This window comes from Falco naumanni, chromosome 10 (genome assembly GCF_017639655.2).
Source record: "Falco naumanni isolate bFalNau1 chromosome 10, bFalNau1.pat, whole genome shotgun sequence".
NCBI lineage: Eukaryota > Metazoa > Chordata > Aves > Falconiformes > Falconidae > Falco > Falco naumanni.
Window position 1 is genome coordinate 4,691,966 of NC_054063.1, and position 14,113 is coordinate 4,706,078.

Sequence of the window (14,113 nt, forward strand, 5' to 3'; positions counted from 1 at the left end):
ACAGGTCTTTAAAGACAACATGAGGGCCAAATCCTGACCTATGAAACACAGTATAGTGGTACTGATGACCTTGAAAGTAAGTTTCTTTGTATCAGTTAAGATCTGACCTTCTCCAGTGGGACAACATTATAAAAAAACCCTCATTTTAATAATATCAGCTTTTATGCTAAATATAATTTCAGAAATAAAAGCTACAGTCACCCTTATTCCATAAAAAATACTCCTCCTTCCCACCTGCTGCAAAGTACACTGTTCATTAAATCCTTCTGTCGCTTTGCTTTTTTTCCCCAAAATATTTACATTTTTCACTGCCTTTTTGTCCATTTTTGTTGAATTCCTTTTTCAGTGCACAGTACAGACACTATTTTACCTCTCACCGCAGTCCTGAAACATCCATTTCCAAATCTCAGTTTGATTAAACATAATAGTTTTGTTGTGTTAATCATTACTCTGGTATTCCTCTCCCCACTCTAGCTATCTATTAGCATAAAACACAGTAATTACCAATAATTCATACTTGTAACAGTGTTGACAAGCCAGATATTCTTGGCTGGGTAAAGGGAAACAGATGTAACACATTTTTTTCCCTTCTATGATCTGTAGTAGGTATTGTGCATATGCATTATTTTTTGCCTCAGCCAGACAGAAAGGATGCTTTCCTTTTGGGGGGAAAAATATCCTTTTTACCACACTACCTTTTGTGAATTCAGAGTGGAATCGTATGTGTGAACAGACTTGAGATATATTTTTCAGAAGAATCAAAGCAATAACAGATTCTAATCCCCTATTTTCAAAAGTGATTTAAGGACAGGTTTTTGGAGGCATTAATTTATTTTGAGATGCAGAAACACACTTTGCTGGATTTATGGGAGCATGCAAGGATGTCAGATGTTGAACTACCAACAAGATTTGAAATTTTAATTATTTCTATGCAATATCTGAACCATTATTAAAGCAAGAACTTGTGTACACTTACAAAACCAATGTGATACTCATCTGAATCTTAGGATGCCAAAATACATTCAAAGCACTGGCCATTTATAGGTGAAAGCCTGGAGAACACTACTAACTTGTGCTAGCAAAAACTGGTCTTTGTTAATACTAGTTTACATATTCCTAAGCACAAATGTGATGTAAGCCAGCAAATAAAATGATGTCACCAACATCTCAAGGTCAAAAAACTGCTAGAAAAATGTCAAGGTAAATACATAGCTATGTTGTAAGTACAGGCTCTGGACCCACGTGTAACATGGGTTATATCCTTTGCTTAGACGACACAGAACACCCTGCACCAGCAAATACCGCCTGTCAAGCGTGTGCAAGCTATGACAGTGTCTGGGTCCCTGCAGCTGAAACCTGACAGAGGCTTGGCTGGCTGGATTTTATGATGCAGACATCACCTAAATTTCCTCTGAAAGATTATAAGACTTTGGCACCATAATGCTTAAAATTGTGCTAGAAAATGGGACTTGTACCTCTTTCTGAAAACTGTACCCTTATGCTATGCAATCTCGGAAAAATTTCTGCAAAACTTCCAAATCAGTTGAGAATTAGTAATAATAAAAACACATAAAACTTTATGGCTTGCAGCAGGAAAGGCCTTTCTTTACAAGAAGGAACAGATAAATAAAAACATGAACACTGAATATACATTCATGTTATGACAAAAGCCAGAAAGCCCTGAATGCACAGCCCTGTATATGCAAACCCTTCATCTTTACCTGTTATCATGGCACTTCCCTTCTGAGCTCCCTAGTGAAACTTCCAGGCAAAATCACAACCAGAGGGGCCACGTCCTGTATGTTTTCCAGGATCATTTTCTGTTCGGTTGCACCAGCCCTGAAGCAATAACAGCAGTTAGGGTTCTAACTCAGCCACAAGTTGCTCACACATCTTAACAGCATTGCAGGTACAAAGCTTTAAAAGTTTCGAAGGCTGCATGATTTTTGTTGACTTGTTAAATTAGGAAATCTTAATTGTAAAAGACCTTGGTAGAATTGGAATTATAGCCTCAGAGAATATTTTGAGTTGGAAGGGATCCATAAGGATCACCAAGTCCAACTCCCTGCTCCTCACAGGACTAACTAAAACTAAACCGTATGACTAGGAGCATCAAACAGACACTCCTGGAACTCAGACGGGCTCGGTGCCCTGACCACCTCCCTGGAGAGCCTGTTCCGGTGGCCAGCCACACTTTCAGTGAAGAACTTTTCCTAATGTCCAGTCTGAACCTCCCCTGGCACAGCTTCATTCCATTCCCTCCATTCCCATCACGGGTCACCAGAGAGGGGAGACCAGCACCTCTCACCCCCCTGCGCCCGCCTGAACAAGTTGTAGACCGCAATGAGATGAGGCCACCCCTCAGCCTTCCCCTCTCCAAGCTGAACGAACCAAATGCCCTCAGCTGCTCCTTACAAGTCGTGCCCTCGCTGGGGCTGCCCTCCAGCCTCTCGTCCCCTGGGTTGCATGGACAGCCAGGGTTCCCCATCCCAGCTGCAGAACCTGGCACTTGCTCCTGTTACGTTCTGTACGGCTGGTGCCTGCCCAGCTCTCTGTCTATCCGGGTCTCTCTGTAGGCCTCTCTACCCTTGAGGGAGTCCACAGCTCCTCCTCATTTAGGATCATCAGCAAAGTTACTTCAAGTACGTTTGACTCCTGCGTCCAGGTCCTCCACAAAAACATTCAAGGGCGCTGGCTCCAAAATGGACCCTGGGAGCCTCGCTGGTGACTGGCTGCCAGGCCGGTGTAACCCCATCTGTTAATGACCCTTTGAACCTGACCCGTCAGCCGCTTGCTCCCCCAGCACGTTATGGACTTGTCCAGCCGTGTGCTGGGCAGTTTGTCCAGAAGGATGCTGTGAAGACCCTTGGAAGCTTTGCTAAACCCCCAAACCCCACATCTACTGGCTTCTCTTCATCAGCCAGGTGGGTGACCTTGTCATAAAAGGAAATCAAGGTAGTTTAAACAGGATTTTCCCCTCATGAACCGGTGCTGGCTGTGACCAGTGACTGAATTGCCTCTCAATTGTTTTTCAATAACTCCCAGAATAACCTTCTCCATGATTTTGTCAGGCACTGACGTGAGACTGACAGGCCTGTAGTTACCAGGGTCTCCCTTCTTGCCCTTCTTGAAAACTGGGATAACATTTGCCAGCTTCCAGTTGACCGGGACCTCCCCACATTCCCAAGACCTCTGAGAAGTAACGGAGAGGTGTTCCATGATAACATCTGCCATCTCTTTTAGTATCCTGGGGTGAATCCCACCGGGCCCCGTAGCAGCATAGTGTACCTCCAGCAGCAGCAGCAGCAAGCCTCAAACCAGTTCAGAGTCAGCTGGGAGTTTATCATCCCCCCAGTCAGAGTCTTCCAGTGCAGGGCTCTGGGGGTCCCAGGGCCATTTATCGGTGTTAAAGACAGAGGTGAAGGCGGCATTGAACGTCCCTGCTTTGTCTTTGTCCCTGTTTGTGAGAAGCCCTTTTTGCTGTCCTTCAGTGCTGGCTAGCCTGAACTGCAAAACACCATCTCTGTAGTCCTCCCATGTCACTCGTCCTTGCTTCCAATGTCCATACACTTTCCTTTTCTACCTCAGTTCTAGAAGAAGATCCCTGCTCAGCCAAACCAGCCTTCTGCCCACTTGCTTGGTAGCTTAACTATTGCTGAGCTAGAATGCCACTGCCTGGCACGGTACAAACTGAAATCATTTGTTGGATTCTGGGAAACAACATGGACTTCTAGTAGTTGAAACACCACCCTGAAGTGGTAATGTAAGAGCAGATGTTCAAACAACTGTTAAATAGGATGATTTCATGTTGCTATTTGGATTATTTGTTTCTTTGAGGGTTCCTCAACAGAGGCAGGCCACTTTTGGGAACTGGTTGATTTTGGGGAATCAACAGCAGTAGGTGGTCATGCATATAGTTTCTGGATGTTTTTTTCAATGACAAAGTTACATATAGTTTTTAAATGGCAAGATTTGTGAGTAAGTGTATATCAGCAGGGACTTAATCTTGTGCTAACCTCAGGGCTGACAATTTTTTTTAAGTGAGCAAAGGAGAAATCTTGAAGATTGATGCTGGTGTTGGAGAGATACATAGTGAGTGCAGCTACTAAACATGTGTCAAGAGATGGTTTCTATGGCTCTAACAAGCAAGAAGATCGGCTCTGATAACTCTTTCTTGTAGCTTTGGTAGTTGCAGCTTTATTAATTTATAAAAGAAAAAAGAAATCTAAGGATAAATTCTAGAAAAGACATTTTTATTCAGAAGCCAGTTCTTACATGTCATTGTATCCTTTCCTAACATAAATAATCAAGCCACCCAATCTACCCAGGAAATACCAGAAATTCCTGACAGAGGGACTTCTTTTCCCACTTGCAAGTCCAATAATTCTTCAGTTCATAGAGTTGTTGGACAGGAAAAAAATGCAAGAGGTCATCTAAATCATTCTCTAGTTCACAGCCAGGCCAGCTGCTCACAAACCATACCTGAAGACTGCTTGAGTTTAAGACCTCCAGGTCTCCATGATCCCTCCAACCAACTAGTCAGTGAGCACTTCACTGTCCTCTACTGTTAGAAAGCATTTCCTGATAGAGAATTGAAAATTTCTTTCTGCCTTTTCTGCCAAGCACTTACTCTATTGACCATGGACATGGGAATAATTTATCCTTTTGCTGTTATTAAACCAGTATGTTTCAAGACAGAGACACTACACCCTCTCTTACAACCCTTTTGGATTCTTTTCCTGAAGGTAAACTACCCACAACTTGCTAAGCTTTGAGGGAAACATGGTAAGGGTTTCCAGAAGAAAAGATTCAAGTATTTGCACGATCAAGGTTTATAGCTATTTTTTCTGTTAAAGAAATGGTTTTGATTTTAAAATAATATGCAGAACATATTAGGGTTGTTTGTTCTTAATGCTTCAGTTCTTTAATTCTTGTGCATCCAGGTGAAAGCAAAGGACACCATAAAGCAGAGAAGGCTGCCCATTTAGAAGACTGCTGTATACGCAAGTCCTATTCTTGCGAGCATAATGATAGACAGCCTAAATGGCCACAAGGTGGTAACAGTGCTCTATATGAAAGAAAAAGCACGAGTACATTTAACAAATTTAAATCCATACAAATGTCTGATTTACCTAGACTCACAATTACAACAAAAAGTAGAGCCTTCGGAAATGAGGAAGCGAAAACAACTAATAAAACACTGTGTGCTGGCTAAAAGAGAGAAATGCAGTGGCTAAATGATACATACAGTAAAATGTTATTTAAAAAATGTCCCTGTATTAGCATGACAAAAATCAAGAACATCATTGGAGTAAAGCCAGGTAATAAAACACACAAGAGTCTTGTGGAGTGGTTGTCTGGATGCTTTACCAACATTTTAGTGAGAGGTAACGGGGAAAAAATACTCATGAGTTTTACACTATGAATAGGGAAGATTACAGCACAGTCCTCTCCTTGGAAATCAATCTTGTCAAGAAGTAATAGGACAGCTTCCAAAGTATATCTTTCCATTAGTGCAAATTTCACATTGCAAAGAAGTTTTCCTGTAAATCTGTCATCAAATGACTGCATAAGAATATTTCCTTTATCTTAGTTATCTGAGGGAGCTACACTATCTTGCTAGTCAGAGCACCAGCTTAAATACAGAAAAAGGAATCACACAGAGAAAATAAAAATTATTCCTTTTCTGGATCTGACAAGTGTCACACTAAGTGACTGTGATCATTATTAATGTCGAGATAGTTGCAACAGCTTGGAGCTGTAAATGCCAATATCACTTTGGAGGCAACTGCCCTTTTAGAGGTGGGCTCCTTTGCAAGGTCAACGTAAAATCTTATATGTGGAACTTCGGGGGTCACTGTCACAGATGCTACAAGGGAAGAAATAACTGCTCAGGAATGTACAATTTCCAGGACTGTGCTGAAACAAGATTTCAACAGAGACATTCCAATACTGAAAATGCATTTGTATTTCATTAAAACAAAACAAAAAAAAAAGTGTAGTACATGGCAGAGAACAGTGGTAAGTGAGCATGGTCTGGGAAGGAAAGGGAAAACATGCATCTGCTTTCTACCCCTGTGTTTCTCATTACTTAGCTACTTGCAACCAAATCTTATTCAGAGCCAAACAGCATCCTATAAGCTACTGTGCTAGCTCACCTGAACTGCTCTGGGGTTCCCCTCTCTCTGAAAACGTCGTGAGTGCAGCCAACAACCCCAGGCTGCATCTGAACAGGGCAGTCTATTGGCAGCTGAATGTGGGGCTGGTAATTGGGATCAGACAGAGCACCTCTGCATTTAGGCAACATTTTTATGACAGTCAGACCCTTGGCACTTGTTCTCTGGATTCTGTGACTTACTGTTCTCCATACTAAGGATTGCCAGACTTGCTTTCGTGGACTAACACCACAGATACTGACCAAGGTTCACAGCTGAGTGTTTGCAGTAAAAGGCTTGTTTCAGGGACCCAGTCTGCACACACTGCTCTCTGGTAACCACTGATCTGCAAGAAGATTTGCGGTTGCGGATAGGTTTCAAAAGGGAATTATTATATCAATGCTCAAAGCATACAGAGCTATATAAAACAAGGTGTTTTTGAAGATATGAAAACCAGGGATGTCTGCAAGAGAGGATATCCCAGTATGGACAGACCTGGCCTGTATTGCTCTGGGGTGTTAGGAGTTCCGGAGCAAGACTGACGCATGATGAAATAAGGAGACAGGATAGATGTGATACTGCTGCAGACAGACACACTACAGCTCTGTCCCAGCTGAATCTAGCATTACTTTCCTATCTGCAGAAAGTGGGTTTGACACATTATCTAGGAAAAAGGAGGGATGAAAGAGTTTGGTCTCTAAAAGTGCCTTTAAATGCTTTCTCAAAAAAATTAGTTATGAATAACAGTAACTTGACACTTGTAATCACACAGCGTGAACATCACTTTCAGTATGGTAGGTAATTGTACTTAAAAAGAAATTATGAGCTTTGAAAACAAAGACAGAGAAATAACATGGGCCACTGTACCATTAACTTAAATAACTAGTGAAAATAAGCAGAAAACATGCCACCTGAAATTTCATTCAAGCTATGGATTGTTGATCTCTTAAGTGCAAACCTAGACCTAAATCTACCCACTAGCCAGAAGCACAAACTACTGTTTGACTTAGAGATCTTTCTTAACAACCCTTTCTCTAGTACCCCACTGATTGCAGTGGGCTATTTGATGTCTGCAAAGAAAGTTAGGACTACTCACTGAATGTGAAGAATCATAGTCACTACTGTTATAGGTACAGGTCTCAGAAAAGGCAGTCTCAGCACAGAGTCCAAAGAAGAAGTAGAGATCAAGAGGTCCTCGCTCATTTTAACAGGTGAACCTGCAGGTCTCATTTATGAATCTGGAAGCTGCATGATTGCAGTCAGTGCCAGGAAACTATAAGGCAAAGATGCCAGGCTTTAGCTTTTGTGTTTTGGTCTGACCTTTTCTGGCTGTGTCTCAAGGCTTCATAAATCCTCTAATTTAGTGATTAAGACATGATGTGACTGTAGCATTCAGACAGCACACAGGTCATAACCAAACAGAGCCAAGAGATAAAGATCATCCTGCCTGCTTACTCACGACAGCCTAATGCCTTAAAGACATACTGGTGACTCTGAGTTACCTGACCTGGAACAAGTACACTCTCACTTTGAGAGGCCTCAAACCTGAAATACACGATATCAGACACTGGTTGTACAAAAACCTGATGGAGCTAAAGGAGGGAAAGGCTTCTGAAGAGTAATTTTTCTGTACTTCAAATCACAGAAGGATACTGACCCCCAAAACTGTGGTAGAAGAGTGGAGGGAATGACAATCAGAAATTCATCAAGAGCGAATTAAGTCAATCACAATCAGAGATACTGGTAAAAGAGACAGACAGGTTTATATACTGTGATTTGTTATATGTAAGAAAAGAACTATCTAAAGCAAATCCTGACTATAAGATTTCATCCTAGTTGCTTAGTGCAACTTTCATCCAAAGAAAAGAAAAATTAATGACTCGTCATTGAGTGAGATCATAAACACAGAGTTACTTTCTCTCACCTGAGAGAAAAGAAACCCATCAGTTTTATGTCACTATATTTACCTATCCTAGCAAGGTAATATTAAGTAGCAGCCTTTGATTCAAGGCTGCTGCTTATGTCACCCACCAAGTGAAACTGCAAAGGAAAGCAAACCCTGCATAGACATTCCATTCCAAAAATATAGTCAATCTTTGGAATTGTATTGCCATACCTTGAGGGGACACCAGTTTTTCCAAATTTTTGGGATGCTATCATTAGTTTTGTTGTTTCTAGCATGCTGTTTAAAGTTCTGGGTCATGAAGTCATATGACAGTGTGAGAATTTCATCCTGTAATAATAAATAATGCAAAATCTTTGTAATCTTAGTGGTCACAAGAAAAAAAAGAGCATACTTTCAGTGCTCAAGAGCACTAGAAAATATTCCAATATATATATTTTTTATTTTAAGACAAATGTATTAATTTAGAGAGCTTGAAATATGCATACTTGGATTTGGAGACTGTATCAGTCCTGGGAATAAGTCAATTGTCTGATCATTCAGATAAATCAGCAGAAACATGTTTTTAAAAAATTGTGTGTGTCTATGGACTCCAAAGAACACATTGGTGTTAAAGCTGTGTGGGAATTTCTAGAAGATGGAGGCGTGTTATATTTATGCAGAATAAAGGCTATGAAACACATAAAATGACACTTCAATTCCAATCACGCAGCTCAGCAATTATTCTGCAGGGAAACACTTTTATTACTAGGTTTACTGACCATAAGCTGATACTTGAAAAAACAGTATTGCAATTTAAAATTTATTTCAGATCAATGGAGACAACCATGTGGGAATTTGGATCTGTAATTCTCCCATTCCACTCAAAAACCGCTATCCACGGCAGATTTTGCAGCCTACAGTGTTCTACACGGGCTGTTCTGTGTGAAAAATGGAAAATAATGAATTTAAATTTTATCAGAGTGAATCATTCATCACTTCTGAGTCCAGACTTGGAAATCATCCCTGTAAAGTCAAGGCACTATTTGCACAATTAGAGATGACCCCCACTAAAAGTATCAGAATCAGGCCTTTTGTCCTTGACCAAGTGAAGTAGAATGATTGCATCAATTGTCTGTGATAATTAGATGGTTGAATCATGTGAACAATAGTTCACTCGTTCTAGCTATCTAATTCATGGTTAATGAGTGCTCTTCATGCACTGTTCACCATAAGGACTCAAGTCATAAATCACTCCCTATTCATGCAGGAGTTCAGTCTGAAGAAACAGACTATGTAATGATGTGATTTTGATGCTTGTCATCTCTTCAGAAGGTAGCAGGTCAGTGAAAAAAAAAATCATACTACCTTGCTCCACAGCAATTTCCTTTTGTCTTGGTACCAAGAGATTCCTACTTCAGTGTAAAACAGGAGAACGCCTAGTCCACATTTCCACAAGACTTTCTGGTATTTTCCCCTCCTCTCCTTAAGAAGAGTTCACATATATTTTTTTATCTTCAATCATATTTTTCTCTTTTAAGATTTAATCATCATTCTGTAACTTCATTGTTTCCCTTCTCCTGACCTCACTGACCCATTTAAAGATCTTAGTTGGAACCTCTCTAAGGTTTACCGTACCTCTCTCTGTAAAAAAGGTAACGATGCAGTAGCCTTCATGCAGGTGAACAGGGAGAAACTAGATTACCTATGGGGTGCCCAACACTTGGATTTAGACTTCATGAGTGATTCTCAGAACAACCTCCTCTCATTCTCACCAGAGCCATTGCAGCACATACAAGAACCCATCATTTCTCACAGATCCCAGGATATGTAATATCAAGTATTCAGAGTAACGCACTGTAAAAAAATAAACAATAAAACAGCTTTTAGAATAAAGAATAAAACGGCTTTTAGATAGGCCAAGGCCAAGTCAGACATGGGCAATGAGCATGCAGAATTGCACAGCAAGGTTAAAGGGTTTGCTTTCGGGGATGGTAGAAATGGGCCCACCACATTCAGTTCTTTGCTATCGCTGTTAACCAGTTTATATAAACCCTTTCCTACACAGCAAAGTATCAGGAGCTTGTTAATAAGATGGATTTTTTCCTAGTGTATGGAGACACTGTTGGGGTAAGTAAAATCTTGTCATGTTGCAAAATTACTCACTTTCCAACAGCTCTGTGATGGAGAAACAAGGGCAGGCCAAGCCTCAGGGGAATCCAGCTGGGAGCTGAGGGTGATGAGGCAGCAGGCAGCAGCAGTGTCCACATTGAAAACAGCACAGTCCCGCAGTACCTGAGCAAGAAAGGCAGGGAAGGTACAGTGAAGGCAACCAGGTTCAGCCAACAGTCCACACTGCCAGGCAAGCTCAGAGCAATGAAGCAGGTCTGAGATCAAGCCAGGAAGTCAGGATCACGTGTCAAAATCAGGGCCTGTATCAGCCAGGCATAGGAATAGCTCGAACAGAGATTACGCAAAGATGATGCATGAGAGCCTCAGCTGAAAAGCTACTACGGAGCAAAGAGTACCTGCCCCACATTTAGGCTGCTTTCAGCCCAAACAGCCAAATCCACAGGGTGAGGGGTGTGCGCTTTGAACCCTGACACTCTGAAAGCATCTTGACCTCCTGTTGTACTTCAGTTTGTCTGCACTATACAGTGAAGTGCTGTGCAGAGACACCTGCTCCTCACAGGTGAATTGGCCCTGCTGCTCAGCCCGAGGGGTTCAGTGTGCTAAGCAGCACGAAGTAGAATGAGCTCATGCCCCAGGAAGCAGTGCTGTACACAGATGAATGCAGAACCTAGATGGATAGAGCTGCCTACATATTATTCCTCACTATGGCTATACATACTCAGGATAGGTTACCTGGAAAAGGTTAAATCAAACAACAGCTCTGCAGAGTTCAGTCCAGACGTGACATTTCTGACAGACAGCAAAGGGGATGTGGGTGCCCTCAGCTCTTTCTTTATAAAAGCATATGCTGCATAGGCAAAAGCTGTGCCTTTCTTCTGCACAGTGAACACATTTGTTATTGTGTTACATTATGCTATTAGAGTTTTTATATAGTCCCTCAATTGTCATCACAGTACAGATGTTCTGAAGTAGCTAGGTCACAGAAACCAACCAAAAAAGTTACATCTTCCTTTGTCATAACTCATCTGATGTCCCTTTTGGATTCATCATAGAAAGATAATCAAAATCCTTTCAATCCAGCATTAAGAGTATCAAAAGAGGACTAACCTGAACAAGGCAGAAAAGAATTTATGAGTGGATACCGGGGAAAATCCTGCCAATTTCCTTTAACAATTAGGCTACTATTAGTGTGTGGGGTGCATGGATGTGAATAGGATTCAATTTTTAACAAATTATCAAAGCTTTGACTAAAATGATATTAAGGGAGCTTGCTTGGGCAAGTTGTTACAGATTGCTACAGTTTGTTTAGAAAAAGATGGGGGAAAAAAAGAGGTTTTGGACTGTTTGTAACAGCAGTGTATTTATTCTGTCCTGAACCGCGTGAGGAGGTGAGTGGAAAACTTGTTTAAAACATGCATAGGAAGATAAAAGGAGCAGTGATATGACAGGATACTTATTCAAAAACTCTTGCTCAGGGAGAGGGGGCTTTCTGCAGTACCACACTGTGGTGCGTTGACCTTGGCTGGCTGCCAGGTGCCCACCAAGTTGCTCTATCCTTTCCCCTTCTCATAAGGCAGGAAGAGAAAAACAGGATGAAAAACTTGTGGGTCGATAAGGATAGGGACACCACTCCCCCGTTATCATCACAGGCAAAACAGACTTGGCTTAGAGAAATTAACTTATTGCCAACCAATCCGAGTAGGATAATGAGAAATACGAATAAATCTAAAATCCCCTTCACCCACCCCTCCCTTCTTCCCAGGTCCTACTTCACTCTCAGCTCTTCTGCCTCCTCCCCCCAACAGCAGTGCAGGGGGTGGGGAGTGGGGGTTGTGGACAGCTCGTAATGCTTTGCCTCTGCACCTCCTTCCTCCTCATACTCTTCAGCATGGGGGTTCCTCCGTGTCAAGTGGGGGAGCCCAAGCTCCCCATGCCAAGGAGGCATTCCTTCAGGAATGGACTGCTCAGCAAGGGTCCCCCATGGGGTCATATCTTTCCTGTTGGCCCCTTTAGGTACCGGGAGGCTGCAGTAAGGTCTCCCCGGCGCCTTCTCTGCTCCAGGCTGAACAGCCCCAGCTCGCCCAGCTGCCCTCACAGAGCGGGGCTCCAGCCTCTGCCCATCTCTGTGGCCCCTCTGGACTTGCTCCAGCAGGTCCATGTCCTCCTTGTGCTGGGGGGAGCCCAGAGCTGGACGCAGCACTGCGGGGGGGGGTCTTATGGGAGTGGAGGGGCAGCATCCCCCCCTCGCCCTGCTGCCCACGCTGCTGGGGACGCAGCCCAGGGCACGGTTGGCTTCCTGGGCTGTGAGCGCACGTTGCTGAGCCATGTTGAGCTTCTCATCCACCAGCACCCCCAAGTCCTTCTCCTCATGCTGCTCTCCATCCATACTCTGCCTAGTTTGTATGGATACCAGGGGTTGCCCCATCCCAGGTGCAGGACCTTGCACTTGGCCTTGTTGAATTTCACGTTTGCTCAGGCCTACCTCTCAAGCCTGTCAAGGTCCCTCTGGATGGCACCCCTTCCCTCCAGTGGGGGTTCAATGGTACTTCAAGTGTTTACTCTTTGTTTGAAGGGATAAGTTGAAAGTTCCATACTTGTTGGGTTTTTTTCCTTGCACAGTTTTCCATAGATACCTGCAACTAGCCATTGTAAAACACATCTTGTGTGCAAGATGACTCAGAATTGCTGCCCTGAGAATACAAGAGTCAAAGTTTTGCATGAAATATAAAAGCAACTCTGATTTAAGTTCAGCAATTTGCATATGTTTAAGGTAGTACTTGTAGTTGCAAAGAAAACACCTTAATCTACATAACTTTAAAATTTTAAGGTAAGAGGTGAAGCCATAAAGCAATCAGATATTTTCAAATTAAATCATTGGTTTGAAGCAGTAAATAGTTGTACATTTGTTGCACAACTCTACACATTCGTCTTGGAACAGTTTCAGTAAGTTATTTATCACACAGTGGATAATAACTCTGAGACTATAATTGAGCACATGTAATAAAGAAAATGATTTGGTTAAAGCTAAAAAGCACTATAATTACTGGAACACAAAATTAACATCAGCTGTAATTTGCTAAAATACTACCAGTTTGAGAATGAAAGAACACATGTATTGATACATTTAGTCTTTGAACAGATACAGATTTGAAAATAACACTCCCCTGCCTCACAAGAAATTATATTTAAACAGTCTTTCTGCTGCATAGGGATGTATCTGCCCGTAATTTCTGGACCTGGAGAACGGATGAGAGAGCCAGCAAAAGAAAAGGAACAGATAGCTAGCTCAAGTCCACATTTCAAGAGTCTCTATGTGGAAGTTCAAGAAACCTGTTGGTTGCTAAACACAAACTCTGGGGCAGTTCACTGAGTTCTATCCAGGTCATGTGGACACAAAAGCCACTGACTCAGCCACAGAGTAGGGGCACAGGTGCTACTGAAGTTTCTGGGTTGGCACCCCTCTGCTTGCAACTGCAGTGAACTCTACTTGCTGAACCTGCTTACCTCATCTCTCTCTCTCCTTCATTGTCCTGAACAATGGGATCCAATACAGGCAAAAGACAGTGCTGAGCAGAGAAATGCCTAAATACCAAGCACATCGAGACTTCATGTAGTTTCTCTATCTGTATCTAGTCACAAACACACTGAATCTCTAAGTTCATTGTTGATGAGCTACTGCTTAGTAACACAGCTTCTGAGATCCTAGGGCTCTATCTCAGCATTGGTTTCCCAAAGGCACAAAACGGGTTACTTCAATACTGTGTGCAACTCAAAATTTAGACCAAAAATTGGCCTGTCTTCCCTTTAATCTTTCTGACCTTTCCTAAATTCCATTTAACTACAACAGGAACTTGCAACTCTGAAAAAGGAACACAAAATCAGATTCTATCTTCTTATAATAAAAACAGGTCTTCAAACAATTTTGGTACCACAAAAAGTTAAA

The 14,113-nt window shown here is 42.2% G+C and overlaps 1 protein-coding gene across 1 annotated transcript in view; it reads right to left on the reverse strand.

Moving 5' to 3' along the window:
* The window catches only part of TESMIN (testis expressed metallothionein like protein), a 79,502-nt gene that overhangs the window by 38,697 nt on the left and 26,692 nt on the right, over window positions 1-14,113 (reverse strand). The window contains exons 16-19 of the mRNA XM_040608852.1: window positions 10,204-12,860; window positions 9,743-9,894; window positions 8,272-8,388; window positions 1,722-1,839 (exon numbers count right to left, since the gene is read on the reverse strand). The gene's annotated coding sequence lies outside the window, so the exon portion shown is untranslated. The remainder of the gene's footprint in view (window positions 1-1,721; window positions 1,840-8,271; window positions 8,389-9,742; window positions 9,895-10,203; window positions 12,861-14,113) is intronic.